The sequence below is a fragment of the Phodopus roborovskii genome, unplaced genomic scaffold (genome assembly GCF_943737965.1).
Source record: "Phodopus roborovskii unplaced genomic scaffold, PHOROB, whole genome shotgun sequence".
NCBI classification, from domain to species: Eukaryota; Metazoa; Chordata; class Mammalia; order Rodentia; family Cricetidae; genus Phodopus; species Phodopus roborovskii.
Window position 1 is genome coordinate 58,471,567 of NW_026126511.1, and position 17,624 is coordinate 58,489,190.

Here is a 17,624-nt window from a genome sequence, read left to right on the forward strand (position 1 = left end):
CATGCAAAACAACCAACAAGTGCTGTTGAACAATGCTTGTGCAGTAGCCAGATGTGGCTGCAGAAGAGACAATAACAGAGAATGAAGCAAACACACACACACACACACACACACACACACACACACACACACCATGCTAAATAAGTAAATGCAGAACAATTGTTTAAAAGAGTAAATATTGGCCAATTAACTGGAAACAGAAACTTGACATAAACTAAGATGGCATAATATAAGCTCCAAGCTCAGTATCTGAATGCCTCTCCACTCCTTCCAAATGAGAGAAATACTCAACGAAAACTGAACTTTGGTGGTCTTTTCAGTGAAGGTCATTCACTTGCTATCAGAGGTAGAATGAAACACGGTGGGAATGTTTACAGACACTGAGAAGACACCTTGGGAAGCATCCTCAGCTAAGCTGTGCTTGTAACATCCAAAGATGCTTTTCTCTGGAGTGTGGATCTGACTTGTGCCATCCACACTGTTTTCATTCCACCATGTGTCTAGGGTCTATTATCAAAACTGGATTTATTCTTCTGCACAGTCAGTTTTCTGCTAAGAGATCCAGGAGGCATCGTGAAATGCTAGAAATGAGTACTTGGAAGCTGACTGTGCTGGGATGAAAAGTTAACTGGCCTGATACTCCGTTTAAAGTATACAAAAATAAAGGCATGCTGGGCCTCAGAGCACAGCATGTGAGACATCCAAGTGCTAAGTGACAAGAAAGAAAAGGGTCACGTTACCTAGCCTAAGCAGGCAGAGATTTGAAGAGGGTACTAGATGGCCATAGATCATAACACAAAGAAGCAGACTCTAGGATGACCCCCAGCAGCGATGGCCAGAACTAACCATAAGCAAGCTTAGGAAGGGGGTTGCTTCCCTTTTCCAGGTGCAGCTGCCCTTAGGACATACAGCCACCAGCCATAGGACATACAGCCAAAATGGCCAAACAGGAAGCCTCTATATCTCACTAGTCAAGAAGCTGTTACTGCTGCCAACCCATGAAGTCTCCATTGCCTCCAAATCAAGAAAAGGAACAGTCCTACTCAGTCTATTCTTTATGTGCCTGGTCTTCCAAAAGTTAGACAATTACAGGTCTGCCCTTCAGTGTAAGGGGATCTAGGAAATCTGGTTATTTTAAAAGGGAGGTCAGCATCCTAAAGGCAGGAATCACAGTGTGTGGAGATGGCATTTGAATCCTCTTAGAAAGCCATTATGACATTTTATTTAAAAATTTTAAAACACAACAACAAAGAAGGTATAGGGATATCCATCAGATTCTAAAAAATTGGTAACAGAGTGTCTTAGAAGATATAAGGAGGAGAAACATGATGAAACTATTTAAAATGTTACAACAGATAGTGCAAGTGAAAGAGCAGTTATTTGCATTGGTAGGATTCTCATCACTTAAATCACATTCTTCCAGGCTTAAATTTATCATAACTTGAGAATATATATAAGTGAATTCAGGGATGGAAAATTAAAACTAATTTTTAACATGGTTGTGTTATTGATGGGGGGGGGAGGAGCCTTATCTGTAGCTACTGTGCCATGCCATGGGGACAACATTTACTTTTATCTTTATTCGTTATCTAAACCCAACAGCGCATTTAAAAATATCTATACAAAAGATCCTTTAAAACTGGTCAACACTGATAAGAGGCTACAGCTGGAGCAATGAACGAATTAAAGAATTAAAGGAGCAAGTGGTCCAGTGATAGTCTCCTTCCTGAATTCTGGATATACTCAAATGGGGCCCTGCTACCCCTAGTCTTTTGGATATCCCTTTTCCTAACTCTGGAGATGATTTACACACTTTATGTAAATAAGAATTTTATTAAATATTTGTGGGTACCTTCTTCAGAGTTCTTTTTTTTTTTTTTTCCTTCTATGTACTTATTTCCTCTTGCATATTTGGTGTGCTGGCTGGTTTTTATGTTACTTCAACACACATTAGCGTCATTTGAGAGGGGAGAACCTCAGTTAGGAAAATGCCTCCGTAAGACTGGGCTATAGGCAAGCCTGTAAGGCATTTTTGTAATTAGAGATTGATGTGGGAAAGCCCAGTCTATTGTGAGTGATGCCACTTCCCCATGGTGATCCTAGTGCTGTAGGAAAGCAAGATGAGCAAGGCATCAGGAGCAAGCCAATATGCTGTCCCAAACCAAGAGGAAGAAGGATCCCAGATGATGTGGGTTGTTGAGGGAAGGTCACAAATGAGAAACAGAGAAGACAAGAAGACAAAAGCAATAGCTGGGACCAGGAGATCTTCCTAAAACTGATTGTAGGTATTATAGCTTGGATAGAAAGAGATCCTGGCAGTCAGGAGTCAAGGAATACCACAAAGTCACACTACACAACAAATGTCACACAAGAGATTTATTGGGAGGGACAAAAACGAGAAGGCTGGCTGCCTCTGCTTGGGTGAGAAACAACAAGAACTGAACAGGTTACAGGGTTTATACAGTTTCTTGGGGATGGGGGTGGAACTTTTCAGTGTGAAGCTTTCCAGATGGAGATTGGTGGGATTTCACACCCAGAGATTGGGCTTTTCACTATGTAGAGTGGGGTGGGGGGCTAGGTTCAGCAGTTAGGGCAGTTAAGAGTATTCTGTAAGTAGAACCTGGCAGTTGGAGGTCCTCAGGGGAGGAAACTGACCACTCATGTGGCTCTTGGGGCTTACAATGATGATTTATGCAAAACAAGCTTTCTAAAAAGTACAGCATTATGTACACTATTTAAAGGAGAAAAACTGGCAAGGCCAGAAGAGAGCTAAGGCAGACAATGTTGGCAAAATGACCACAGGATAACTCAGACATGGCTGCCTAAGAACTGTTGACCATAACTGAAGGGGAAGAGTAGGGTCCCCAGAAACTGCAACATGACTCTTTGAGGAGGTCCAGGTTCAAGGGGTGCCCAGGCTTCTCCAGAGTGAGAGAGCTACCACAGTCACATTGAACAACAAGGTCTCTCAAGAAATTTATTAAACCAAGATAGAAAATGGTTGCCTCTTGTAGTGCGAGATTTACTCTGTTCGTACCTGTTACACTGACCACGCCCATTGGGGGGACAGGTGTGGACATGACCTGGGAGAACTAGGTCTTGGGTAGGGGCAGAGGGACAGAGACAGAGGGCATCCGGATGCATCCTTGGGAATGGAACCTACTGGCAATCATCTGTCTCTATTGTAAGTTATTTCTCTCTGAATAAACATCTGTTCACCTATCTGTTTTCCCTGATCCTTATTTTTCCATGATAGCCTCTGAGGTAGAACCAGAGACAGCGGCAGGTAAAGCCAGCATCATGGTGGTTCATTCGAGGTGGACAGGGCATGCGCACATAGAGGTGGGAAAAGTGAGGCTGAGTCATCGGGGGTGGGGGGACTCCATAAAACCCAGTTCTGAAGCTAGTAAAGGTGAGGAACCTAGAAACTTTCCATTGGCCCAGCACTGGCTCCAGCCCTAGACTGGCCTTGCCAAGTCCATTTCTGGATAAGGACACAAAGCATTATTCCTTCTTTTGTAAGTCCCCCCTTGATGTCATGTCCTGATTTCCCTGGATGGTGAACTTTAAGGAGTAAGTGGAAGTAAACCCCCTTTCTTCCAACTTTCTTTGGGTTCTGGTGTTACACCACAGCAATAGAAACCCTAAGACATTTGGTCTTATAAACTGTGGCTTCATTGGCCTCTTCCAGTTCTGTTTCCTTAAGTCAGATAACCCATTGGCTCTCAATTCCCCCTTCTTGAGCAAAGATCTTGTTATAGGCAGCTCATCAGAGATAACCACTCAGACACAATATGCAGCCAATTGGATGTTTTTATTGCAACTGCCTGGAACCACACCCAAGTGTTCTAGGACCTAGGTGTGGCCCCAAGTGTCCAGAATGTGAGATTTTAAGGGCAAGGACTTCATCCAGGCTTCTTGCTCAGCAGCTGCAGGGGGATGGGGCTGGGGCCTTTGCAGAGTAAGAAGTTTGAAGCAAGCAGTTTTCACAGAGATTAAGATAAGTGGTTAGGCAGCCAGAGGGGGTTCCACATAAACAGGCAGCTAAGATGAATGGTTAGCTGAAGGAGGGTCCCTGCAGCATAGTTTTAACAAAGGCTAAGCTAAATTAGCTAGGTCATCCTGACCTTTGGGTCCTAGAATAGAGTTAGGTAACTTTCCACGGGATTCTCATCAAGGAGATCAAATTCTAGTCAAACCGGTAATGACCTCAGCGAGAACACAAGATGAGGACCCACTGCATTGTCTTGTTCCATTACATTCTAGAAATTCTGTTTTCCCTCAATATTGTGTGTCTTTGTTAATTATTTGGGAATTCTATAAAATGTATCCCAATCACATTCACCTCCCATTCCTCCCAGGTCCATCCTTCCACCCTTGCACCCTCCTACCCCCCCTCCCCCTAAATACCCTAAACAAAAAGCAGCCAAGTTCAATTTCTGTTGCCTATATATTCATTGGAGCCTGGTCAAATTCCCACGGGCTAACCCCTTAAAGAAAACAGAGTAGTCCCCTCACCTGCCAAAAGCCATCAACTGTGAAGAGCTACACTTTAGCATCTTTATCACAGTTTTTAAGGACTCTCTTCAATAGCTTCCCATCTAGACTGTTTCTTTTTGGAGAGTGGGGTTGGTAGGAATGTCGAAGAGGTCAGCACAGCAGCCTTCAATCTTTCATTCTGAGTTATGGGTCTGCAGTCATAGATACTATTGCAAAAGATGCCTCCCTGCCCATCTGCCCTTAGCTGCTGGAGGCAGAATCACGGACAACAACCTGGTTTCCAGTGTTAGCTCAGATCATAGACATCAACGTGATCTCTGGCTGTACATGAATCATGGACATCAACATGGTCTCCACTGGCAGCATGAATCACTAACACCAACATGATTTCCGGTGGTAGCGCACTGACACCAACATGATTTCTGGTGGCAGCACGGATCAAAGAAGTCTTCCAAGGAAACTTAACCCAGAAAATGACCATTCTTCATCTTGTTGCTGGTCAGCGTCGGTGGTGGCACATATTGGAACACTGCCTGCATGAGCTCCAGGCTGCCCTGCTAGTATCTATTGCATTTGCAGCCCAAGGGCAGTACCTAGGCCAATACTCTCCTCACAGCAGGGCCCACACTGGCAGCAGCAGAGGTGGCTCCATGCCTTGGGCCAGGCCTGCAAGCTGAATGGCAGTACCGTCCTGGTCGGTGGTGGCAGAGCGAGGTGGGCATGGTGGTGGCCCGAGGACCAGCTCTGCTCCACTGAGACATGCTCCTTCATGCACCACAGCTGCACCCCCGAACCTTCCGCTGCTGCTGCATCTCTGCCTCTGCTTCCCTCTGCTGTACATTGCTCTGCTACGCCATCTTCCCCACTTCGGATATCTTCAAAATTCTATGTTTTTTAAGATAGTTTTTAAAAATGTGTAATTTAACCAGGACTTTTTGCTTTAGAATTTTGTAGTTTCTATTTAGAGACCTTTAATAAACAACAAGTGGGGGTATATTAGGGATTGCCGCACTGTTTTTCCTCTCCAACTGATCACTGCTATTCATTGCTTTCTGTGCAGCCTCTTGAACACTGTTGCTCCAGGTAACTGTCTCAGATAATTCTTTTAAGTGAATGGTAAATCTGGCTCGTGCTATCCTATTTCGATTGTAAGCAGATGTCTAGATCACATAATGTTTTGTGGTTATACTTATTTTAAAGTCGTATTTCTAATTCTAAATCAATTTCTCATTTAGACATTCCGGTGTCTCCTTCACTCCATTCTCGAACGGATTGCAATGAAGGAATTGCTGGCCTCCATATCTTTATACCCAGCATCAGCATTCTTTCTGTGATTAGCTTTTTCTTGCAGCAAACACTGAGCCTGCAGAGAAAGCTGAGGCCAATCAGTTTGCTTTTCAGTTGCCTTGTTGATTCTTTGGGCAAAGTTTGCTTCATGCTTGTGTTTTCTCTAGATTTTCACCTGATGACTCATTATATGATGGGTGTGTTTACTTTCAGGATGGACTAATGGACCCCTCCCCTGACACAGCATTTCTTAGGAGAAGAGCTTTCCTTATCTTACTCTGGCACTTCATCTGAATTTTTTACACTAGGCACTCCTAAACTCTTAGGATAATGATTCTGATGTGTCCAATAATTCTTAAAAATAGATATCCAGGCACCTGTTCTATCAATAGGGAGGATGCATAGGCCAGAACACATAGGGTTTTGAAGGGGATAACGTACTTCCTGGGTTGAGCATTTTCCCTCTGTAGGCTGTCTGTTCGCAGGGAAGAAATGCATGTTTTAGCCTAGACATTATCTATTGCGGTAAATAAGGATCAGGATAAACAAATAGGCCGAATAGATGTTTATTCAGGGAGAAATAACTTACAACCTAGACAGATGAACACCAGGAAATTCAACCCGATCCTCTCCTGTCCGAGTCAACGCCAGAAAGAGAGAGCCTTTCCTGGCCCCCTCCGACCTCCTTCCACAGGTCACTTCCGCCCATGGCTCCACCCCCCAATGGGCGTGGTCAGTGCCACAGAAGGAGACAAAGTGAATATCCCACTACAATTATCTGAGACAAAGATTTGCATACTTTGAATTTGCATTCATGATACTCTGATGATGGTGGAGTGAGAAGTGAAGGGCACAAAACTGTCATCAGGGAAAGCCAGTTTAACAGTGTTCAATGGAGCTGACCACTGGGTACTGTGGTATTTGACTCTCATATGAACTTCTCAAGAGCTGTACAGAATTGTCTCAGTATTGCTGAGGAGGTAAAGCCATTTACTCAATTGCTTTCCCCTTTGTTTAAGTGGTGTCACTACATTGTTATCTTTCCTATCCCTTATTCCATCCCTTCCTTTTTCGTCTATGCATCTTCAAGAAATGAGATCTAAGATTCAAGATGCAAAAAGCAGCATGGAAGAAAGATGCTAAACACCCTTGATGTATTATGCACTAATTCCAAAGAGCAGTAAGTCTGTATAAAGCAAAGAATGGAGATCAAAAGGAAGAAAAAAATTAATAATTTCTTTGGTATACTTGAACCACTTGGGAGACATTACCAAATATTTTAATTTCTTTTGAAAACTCAGAAAGATAGGAAACTGATTGAGATAGCTAATCTTGGTTGTCAACTTAACTTACCTGGGAGGAGGGAAACACAATTGAGGAATCATCACTATCAGATTGGTCTATGGAGTATCTTACTCATTGCCACTTGATGGGGGAGAGACTATCCCATTGTGGAATGTGCCACTCCCGGGCAGGTGGCCCTGAGCCCAAGCTGGCATAAAGAAGAGAGTAAGAAACCTTCATCCACAATCTCTGCTTCTGTCCTCTAGCTCCTGGCCTTGCTTATGTGTACTGTGCATGGCAGAGTCTGGAGCCCAGTAAATGACCAGTGCCCAAATGCTGAATAACATTCACATAATATATTGTTTTCCTTGATCTGATTTTAAGTGTTTTAGGTTCTTCCCTCTTGGAATAAAGAAAAAATATGTAATTTATTCTTGACTTTATGGGTCCTCCATAATTCAGAGATTTAGGATATTTTAAAGAGACTTAAAGCCTTGTAATTTTAAAAGACTGGAACTTGTAAGGTTGTACATTTTAATACTGTTATATTAATGTGAGGTCTTGGGAGACAAACATAAAGGAACAGTTATGGTTTAACAGTGATGTGTTTGTATGTCAAGTTGACAGTGACTGGACTTGTGATCGCCAATCTTGGTTGTGAACTTTACACATCAGGGAATAGGGAATCCTACTTAAGGAATTGCCTGTTTCATATTGGCCTGTGGGTTTGTCTGTTGAGGCACTTTCTTAGTTTTTAAATGATAGAGGAAGGCTTAAACTGCTGGGTAGGGGGTGCCACCCTTGGGCAGATTGGTCTTGCATTGTGTAAGAAAGCTGGCCAACATAGACTAACAAAAACTCCACTTCCAGGCATGGCAAACCTTCCTTCAAGTTGTTGGTCAGGGAGTTCCAATAGACTCCCAAAACAATATAGGCTTTTGCCGTTGTCTTTGCTTCCCTTTGAGAACTCAAAGGGAAAGACTGGATTTCAGATGATATCACACACTTTACACACAGGACTTGGAGGATTTGAGCAGAAAGACCAAGAAGCCTCCTCTCAAAGGATTAACTCTCATATTATCAAAAAGTGTTTCGTAAGTTTCCAAGGGGGTGGGGGAAGCAGTAGTTTATAACCACAACAATGACTAGCTTGGCAAGGTAGCTACACTATTACAATAGTGGCATTTATGTCTTGGGAGTAACCAATAATGTTTAATTGGACTTAAGGGACACTCAATAGGAGGGAATTTATGCCTGGTCCTGTAAACCTAGCAAACTACCAATGGAGATTCTGGGCACAGTACTTTGATTTTCCTTTGTGTTTATCATGACACCAACTTGTCTGTTCTTCATTTCTAAGGTGGGTGTAGCAAGGAAGTAATGCTTTCTGCAAGATTCTCATAACCACTATTAAGTGACCAGAGCTGTAGAAATTCTCCTTACCCAGGACTTAGGCTTTATTCCTTAATCTTTGGCACTTACTCTGTTCCCAAAGACACAATCACCTTTATTGCAGCACGTCTATACATTTTAATGCAATTTTTCTGGATGGCATTCTAGACTAGGAACTTGAGGTTCCTTTCTTCCAGTCTCCGAATTAGGAGAAAATTTCCTTTTACTCATCATGTTCTCGTATCTAGAAATTCTTCAATTTACATCTTAGTTGAAGCCACAAAAGAGCCAGTAAAGCTTGCTGGGTCTTTGCCATTATTACTATAGTTAAAGTTTGCAAATGTCTCTGTTAGAGAATTTTGGAATAAACATTTGTTCATCTAAGGACTCTTTAAATTGCAGCCTCATTCCAAGTTCATCAGAGACCACAGAATTGCACATGTACTCATCACAGTGTTAATAGGGTTACTTGCAAAGGGAACCATCCACCATCTTTTAAATATAACACTCACATTACCATCTGGCTCAATAGCAAGCTCAATAGCCACTTGCTAAACAGGTAAAATACTTGTCTAGAAAAAGAAAGATACAGAACCAGATAGTACTACCCAACTAGGATTCCTAGGAGTCAGGACAGCTGGGAGAATAGATGCCCCAATGATTTTTTTTTTACTTCAGCCAGTTGTGCTCCATCAAGTAGAGCAACTGTCTTCCACCCTATGTCTCTCAAAGATTCAAACGTATGTGCCTTTTCTTTTCTAAGAATATCACCATAAACACCTTTGCTTTTTTCATATAATACCCTTATTTCTCCACATATTATTTCAGCTCTTTTTTTTTGTTGGTCTTATTACAGTTTATCAATATTCCTTCAAATATGTTTCAAATGTTACTTTCCTGTTAGAGGTTTTCTATTTTAATCAGGTAGTTTTCACTCAAATATGATTATAGTTCATGAGTCAGTGGTTTAGCCTCAGTGGTTAATTACTTCTATCTTATAGTAATTTTCTGCTTGTGAGATTCCTTTCCATCCCATACCTCATCCATTAGAAGTGCCCCTTAAAAGAGTATACATGCCTATTTTCCATGGTAATAGTTGATTGGATCCAGGTAGACATTAAGATCATCAATTTGGACTGAGCTGTAGAGTCAGTGGCTAGACTGTGCTGGTGTCTGTCAGTAGAGCTATAAAACTCTATGGGTCTGAACCAGATTCATATATAAATGGCAGCTGAGATAATGGGTTGAGTCTGGTTTCTCAAGAGGACAGCTTAGAATACATTCAAGGAAGTAGGTTCAGAAAGAATAGCCAGTCAATAGTTTCTTTCCTCCTGTGATACACAACTGTATTTTTTGCAAAAATCATTTTTTTATAGCTAAATAGAAAGTGCTGTCAAGTTGGGGTCCTTTTTCCTTACATTGCAACTAATTTTTGCAAACTTATACACACACACACACACACACACACACACACACACACAGATTTCACTTTGGCTGCTTTAATTCATCTTTTGGATTTGTTGAAATGCTTTTCTATTTGTAACTCATGATAAGACATCTTGGTTGCCATTCTCAACCATGCACTATTTTGTACTTGATGAAGATAATTCATATGAATTATGCCAAATGACTATGGGTGGGTCAAGATGAAGAATTAAACCTTGTGGTGTAACAGTAGAATGCTGTTCTAAATCAAATCTTTACACATGGTATTCTGGTTCTTGAATTGGGCCCCAGGCCATATTTACACTACACGGGAGCTCTACCTTTAGGTCTTATGTTTAACTATTTTTCAGCTGATGATATACCAATTGCCTATGACTTTGTGTTGAATAGCAAAGAGTTAAGAGAACATAACTTGTTCATAACGAAATGAACCTGTTTGAGTTTTGCTAGACTGTGGGTTTTAGGAAGTTTCCCTAGGTCTTCACTTTTCAATGTCTTCCTCTCTGGAGTGGGACAATGATGCCAAACTCAGTCTTGTGATGAGAATCACAGACAGCACTGAGAGTTAACACAAGTGAAGTGGTTAAAATTGAAGACTTTGGGGTAATTAATCTACTTGGATCTGTGGACCACCTCTCTTCTTTTGCCTTCTCAGGCAAATAAGCTAACTTCTCTGTATTTTAGTTTCCTTATCTTTAATATGGGGATAGTCACTGCATCTACTCTTTCATGAGACTTTTGTGAAGATTGAATTAATATGTAAAGCATTTAGAATATTTTTAAATCTTGTGTATGTGCGTGTGTGTGTGTGTGCGTGCGTGCGTGTGTGTGTGAGACCTCATTTTTCAGACAAGGCTTCCCTTAATTCTGTTGTGCTGCATATTCCTATCGCTGTGATGAAACTCCACAACCAAAGGTAGCCTCGGGAAGAAAAAGTTTGTTTAAGCTTACAGTTCCACAGCACAATCCATCACTGACAGAAGTCAGGGCAGGAATTCAAACAAGGTGGGAATCTGGATGCAGGAACTGATGCAGAGACCGTGGAGGAGTGCTGCTTACTGGGCTTCCTCCCCATGGATTTTTCAGCCTGCTTCTTTTTTATAGAATCCAGGACCACCAGTCCAGGGGTGGCACCCATTGCCGTTAGACGTGCCCTCCCACATCAATCATGAATTAAGAAAATGCCTCACAAGTCTTGTCCACAGAGCAGTTTGGTGGGAGCATTTTTTAAAGCGATGTTTCCTCTTCCTAAATGACTCTAGCTTCTGTGAACTTGACATAAAACCAGCCGGTATTGCTCTCCCGCCTTGCCTCACTTCGTCCTCTATGCTTCCCTTCTAGACTCCAGTTAGAGAACAGAGAAATGGAGAACTCAGATCCTAACCAAAATTATAAATAAGGGGGGCACAAAGTATTTAGGAGCCTCTGAAGAAAACATTAAAACCTAAAGAAAAGCTAAATCTTAAAGAGCATATGAATTATAATATAAAGGGCAATTAGAACAATGGGGGGAGGGGAGTGTGGGTAATTTGAATATTCAGCAGAATGGACCCACTTTTCCTGAGGAAGAGAAAATACAAGGTGGCTCACACCCCACTCCCCGTTTCATCTTCCACTCCCTACCAGACAGCATAACTTTCAAACTGTAAAAGAAAAAGACAGAAATTGAAAAATTTGACAGATGAGCAGTATTTTGCAGCTATTTTCTTCAGATCAAAACATTCCTTTCTGGAAGGAAACTCTCCAAGATTCAGGAAATATATTAGTTATTTTTCCTATTGCTGTGATACAATACCATACAAGGCAATGCAGTGCAATGTAAAACAATAGCAACGTACAAGAGGAAAGGCTAATTCTGGCACACAGTTCAAGGATATAGTTCATTGTGGTGGGAAGTCTTGGCAGCAGGAGCTTTTGGTAGCGGAGCTTTTGGTAGCCGGCTATCCTGCATGCACAGCCAGCAAACAGAGTCATGAATCCTGATGTTTGGATCACTTTCTCCCTTTCCAGGAGTTAACCTTCCTAATGCTGCAACCCTTTAATATAGTTCCTCAGGTTGAGGTGAGTCCCCAAGCATAAAATTGTTTTTGTTGCTAGTTTTGCTGCTGTTATGAACCATAATGTAAATATCTGTGTTTTCTGATGATCTTAGGTGACCCCTGTGAAAGGGTCCTTATACCCCAAAGGGATCATGACCTACACATTGAGAACCATTGTCCCTTTATTCATCCCAGAATCCCAGTCCATAGGCTCATGGTTAAGGTGGATCTGTCATCCTACCTTAATTAACCCTGTTGATCACAGGCATGTCCAGAGGCTAACCTAACCTGAATAATCAATACCCCATAGGCATGCCCAAAGGCCCTAGGTGATGACAGATCTCACCAAACTCATACTCACTGTGCAAATTTGGCCAAGTTAATTGCTATCTTAGAGCTTTAGGGTTTTTCTTTTCTTTTCTTTCTTTCTTTCTTTCTTTCTTTCTTTCTTTTTCTTTTTTCTTTTTTTGTTTAAGGTGTATTAGTGGACATTTGTTGTACAAAGCAGCAGATAAGCAAAGCTCACAAATCTCGAAAAACTCAAGAAACTTAACAAAATCAGCAATCACCACCCCCAAGGTTAAATAAGCAGTGACAATTGTTAGAAGGGACTTTCCATCCCACCAGCCTAGCTGCCTGCAAATTGTGTGGGGAGCTCCAGGGATGCACTTTTTGTGAGTCCATGCCAGGTGCTTTTCTGTGATACAGCAGCCTTTGAGTCACCTCTGCTTTGTAAACCTCCACCCACACTCTGGTAAGGAACCCCAGTAAACACATTGGTTTACTGATGCAGATATGGGGAGAATAGTGTCTGTGGCATGGCATCAATGTCTTAACTGGGGTCAATAGATGCTTGTTCATGTCCCCTACCCAGGAGAAGTTGTATAATAAAGAGATACTAAGGGGACTGTCATGGAACCCTCAACATATCTCAGCAGGTAAAGAGGCTTTTCACACAAGCCTGACAACCTGGGTTTGATCTTTTGGTACCTATGTACAAAGATGAATGTAATAGCATACATCTATTTCCTCAGTACTCATGGGGTGAGGTGAGAGGAGAAGACTGGATTGCCTGGGAGCTCATAATCCAGCTAGCCTGATGTGCTGCCTAGTTTTATGTCACCTTGACAACAAATTAGAATCAGTTTAGAAGAACAGTCTTTGGGAAGGAGGGGCAGGAGAGAGTAATGAGAAATGAGTATGGTCAAAGTACATGATATATTTGAACAAAATTGTCATCATGATGCTTACTGTTTGGTACAACAAATGCTCACTAATAAACTTTAAAAAAGGAAAAACTAAAGCTTTGAGACAGCAACTTGGCCAAATTTGTACAATCAGTAAGTAGTAGAGCCAGGAATGACATCCAGTCCATTAGATACTGATTCCTAATTATCCTGCATGGTGCCCCCAAGGGCAAGAGTTAGCACTACTGGAAGGAGGGACATTGTTTGTGACTCTTCCCTGACCTGTCTTTCTTTACTCAGAGAAACCTCTATGCCTTTGGGCACTTGTAGATAATTTTCTTCTTCTTCTTCTTCTTCTTCTTCTTCTTCTTCTTCTTCTTCTTCTTCTTCTTCTTCTTCTTCTTCTTTTTTTAATCTTGTAATAATGTCCCAATAGGACTGTCTGGGTTAGACAGAATGAGGTTCCTCAGCTTGGGTTTCACAGTTTCAAAGCTTACTTCATCTGGGCCCTTGAGGTTTTTGTATAGCTTCCTGCTGTGTCCTTGGCACTGTGTCTCTCAGAAGGCAGCACTGCACGGTGGAGTCTGAAAACCCAGTCTAAATATTTCACAGTGGGTGAGATTTTTTTTTAATCTTTAATGTTTTTGGTTTCAAAGTTTTTGCTGTTTTCCATTGCCTCTATCTTAAGACACTGGGGAACTTTGTTGGGATAGCAAACAACCCAGAAAAGAATGGGGTACTCCCTTGGTGTATAATTACAACCCATAGTCACATCTGTTCCTCTTGAAACAAATATTTGGCCTATCTGTTTGACTGGATTTCCTCTAGTTCCTCCTTCAAGGGAAAATGCTTATTTTATAGGTTTGACCAGAAGCATATTATTTGGAGGAAGCTTTCAAGATTTTGAAACTATACAATTTGTCCTTATAAAATGTACTCACCAAACATAAAGGTCAGAACTGGAGAGTGCAAGGTCCTAGTCTGCCCTCAGGCAGGATCCCACTGAAGTCGTAAAGGAACCACAGAAAGGCTCATGCATGCACTTTGACTCCTTTTGGTGGCCAGCACCTCTGTGTGGCAAGTCAACAGACTGTAAAACACTCACCTGCTTCCAAACAACTCCACTGTTCTCTGTAGCATTCATTCCTAAGAGACACTGGCTGGAATTTGGCTCTCAGGCTAAAGAGCCAGATGTGTTGGTGAACATCTTACCCAAGTAAAGAAGTTTCTCTCACACAGAAATGGGCCTGTTTGGACATTGTCACACACACACACACACACACACACACACACACACACACACACACACACACTCACCTCTTTCATGTCTAGATTCTTCTGACTTGGTATGATGTGTAAGTGCAACACAATATGTGTTTTAGAGTCACGTATTTGTGCTTACAATTACTTACTTCCAGGATTTAAAAGATCATTCCACAATTCCCTAGTTTTTAGGGTTGCTGATGAAGAGGTATAGTTTCTGCCTCTGTATGTGAGTTGGCTGTGAGTTTTGCCTGATAGCTTTTAGTATTCTTTGTTTCACAGTTTTGTTATCTTGACTTCTGTGTGGTGTAGAGAAATTGCTCTCCGGTCATATCTATTTGGTTTTGAATGCTTTTTCTGTATATCTTTTGTAGGTAATGTACAAGAATTTCTTGGCTAGAAGAATTTCCCTTCTTATTAGTCAATAGAGTCTTAGGTGTCATCATTTGAGTGTATCCTAGACTTTTCACAAGTTCTGGTCATGTTTGCTAACCTTTCCTTTCATATGTGTCTGCATGTTGTACTGTCTTGTCTTCCATCTCCAGAATTCATCCTTTTGGTCTTGTCTGTTGCTGGTGTTTATCTCTGTGAGTTTTGTTTGTTTGTTTATTCAATTGATTGATTCTTGCATGGCTGGAATTTCTAGTTAGTTGTTTTTCAGCATCTTAATTTACTTGTCGAATTTTCATGAGTTCATCCTCTCTAGTAACTTTCTTGTCTAGTTCCTGAAACTGATTTCTGTTTTTGAATCCTCTTCATGGTTATTGATCCTTTATAGAAGTGAGACTCTGAAGCCTTTTCTGATTTCAGCTATCTCATTATCTTTGTTTCTTTGGTATTATGAAACTGTCAGCTTTTGGGGGGGGTGTCATGGCGGACTACTGCATCATCTATGTATCTATGCATCACTATGATTTTCACATCTGTTGGGATAGATATGTTTTTAAGTTTGTCACTCCCTAGTTTCCCTCACTGTTTCCCTCTTGTTTGTTTTATCTTACATGAGTCCTCCAGGTAAGCTGCCAATGCCTTGATTTGTGTTCAGAGAAAGTGTACTGCAGTAGCAACCATGATGGTTTGAAAGTAGCCCTACTGCTAAGTGCAGAAGGTACTCTTGCATGTCACAGTGTCCCTGCAAGACTCAGAGACTGCAGAGTTAAGGCATTGTTGGGGAAATGCAGTTTATAGTTTGTTTAGTGCTAAATGTATCAATATTTGCAAAATTCTGAGGAGGGAATGAGAAAGAGAGAAGGGGGTTTAAGAAGAAGGAATGTTCAAGGTAAGAAATAAAGTAGAGGTGATTGTATGTATTAGATTTACAGAAAGGAAGGACAGACATAAAAAGTTTTTCCAGTGATGTGCAAGCTACAAATCCAGCTGAACTCTTGGAGGAAGCAAAGTCTAGGGGAGGGGCTGGGAGGAATGGAATGAGGGGAGGCTATGGTCAGGGTATATTGTATGAAAGAAGAATAAATAAAAGGAAAAAAAAGAAAATTTCTGCCTGAGATCTTCAAAATGAAAAACAAAAAGTACCAAAGCATAAACACAAAAAATGGGGGGGGGGAGAAAAAACAAAAACAAACAAACAAACCAAAAAAACTAAAAAGCAAATGAAAAATGGAAAAAAAAAAAGAGTAAATGGGGGGGGGGGCTGGAGAGATGGCTGGGCAGTTAAGAGCACATACTGTTCTTTCGCGAGACTGGAGTTTGGTTCCTAGCACACAAATCCAATAACTCATCATTGCCTGTGACTGCATTTTCAGGGACTTTGATGTTTGATGTCTTTATCTCCTGCAGGCACCTTCACTCATGAGCATGATGCTCCCCCAGCTATTCATTCTACCCACATACACAAAACAAATCTTTTAAAAAGTGAATTAAAGATTAAGATAACACACACTGAAGAAAGTGCCGTGTGTTGTGTGTGTGTGTGTGTGTGTGTGTGTGTGTGTGTGTGTACTCAGCTCCCCCACCCATTTCCCATATTTACCATGGCTCTGCCTCTTAGGTCCGTGCTGCAGTCAGTTCTGCCACATACCTGGCTGGGGTGGGGTCGAAGACTGAGACTTTTTCAACTTCAGACTCCCTTCCACGCCCCTGGTATCTCCCCAGATGTACTGGTCTCTATGGCTTGTACCAGAATGCAATCCATATGACTCTTCTGTTCCCAGCATCATCCTTTGCTTACCTCTCAGTGGTGAGCAGGATAGGACAGTGAGTGTTTCAGGCCTCAAGTGCTTTTCTGGTGCTGTAATTGTGGCTTGCCATTCTCCTCCTGGGGATGGTGAGTTCAGCCTCTTATTTGAGTTTCCAGCACTGTGAACTGACTCTTGTGGCCTTCTCAGAGTTCTTGACTGCACTTCCCTGGTGGGACCTGGATCAGCATGGGTAGCTTTGCGTGACTGAGAGTGCTGGCTCACTTCTTAATAGACTCGACCTCGTCTTAGTTCTGCAGACCTTTCTTTTATTTCTCCATTGGTGACTTTTTATCTTGGCTTTGTTCTTTCTAAACTCCTGGTTTCACTGATGCTGCTTCCAATCTGCAAATTGTCTGCTTCATAGGCTGACCTTGGGTCTGTGCTGCAGCCAGGCAGGACCTGACCTTGTCATGTTCCTCAGCTCTGAGATTTAACTTTTGTTGCTATTTCTCTGACTGTTAAAAATTTATAGAACTTTTAATAAAATGGCCATTTGTACCAGTTTCACAAGTTGATTATTTTTCTTCTGAGATGTTAATGTTTTACTATTGACGATTTGGATGTTTTAGCTATAAGAGTGTTATCAGAATATTACACAGTGCACTTCATTATGAAATTTTCATACATACATATTACTTATATTTTATTTACCTCCCACATTACCCACAACTTTTCTGTATTCCTGCTTTTATTATCTTTTAGTCATTTTACACTTTCACATCAATTTTTGGTTTTAGATTCCAACTATAATTTTATAAGGAGCAATACATTTAAAGATGCAGATAAAGAGAATAGTGTATATATTGGAAATAGTCATTGTCGTTGAGTATTATGTACTGTATATATTTATATGTACTTTATGCCTTATACACTTATGGCTGGCAGTGAAATAGATTTGCTTTTATTTGAATTACCCACAAACACATGAGTATTGCTCATGGGAACTTGAAAATCACTTTAATTGGCATATATTCACTGTACACAGAGCTGAATTTAATCAGGGCATTTTCATCCAAGTATTTAGATTT

General features: G+C 41.3%; 2 gene segments (V, D, J or C); both read right to left on the reverse strand.

Moving 5' to 3' along the window:
• LOC127230430 (T-cell receptor alpha chain C region-like) overlaps nt 1-17,624 on the reverse strand; it is a 445,562-nt gene that overhangs the window by 194,149 nt on the left and 233,789 nt on the right.
• The window catches only part of LOC127230429 (T cell receptor delta constant-like), a 175,465-nt gene that overhangs the window by 116,206 nt on the left and 41,635 nt on the right, over nt 1-17,624 (reverse strand).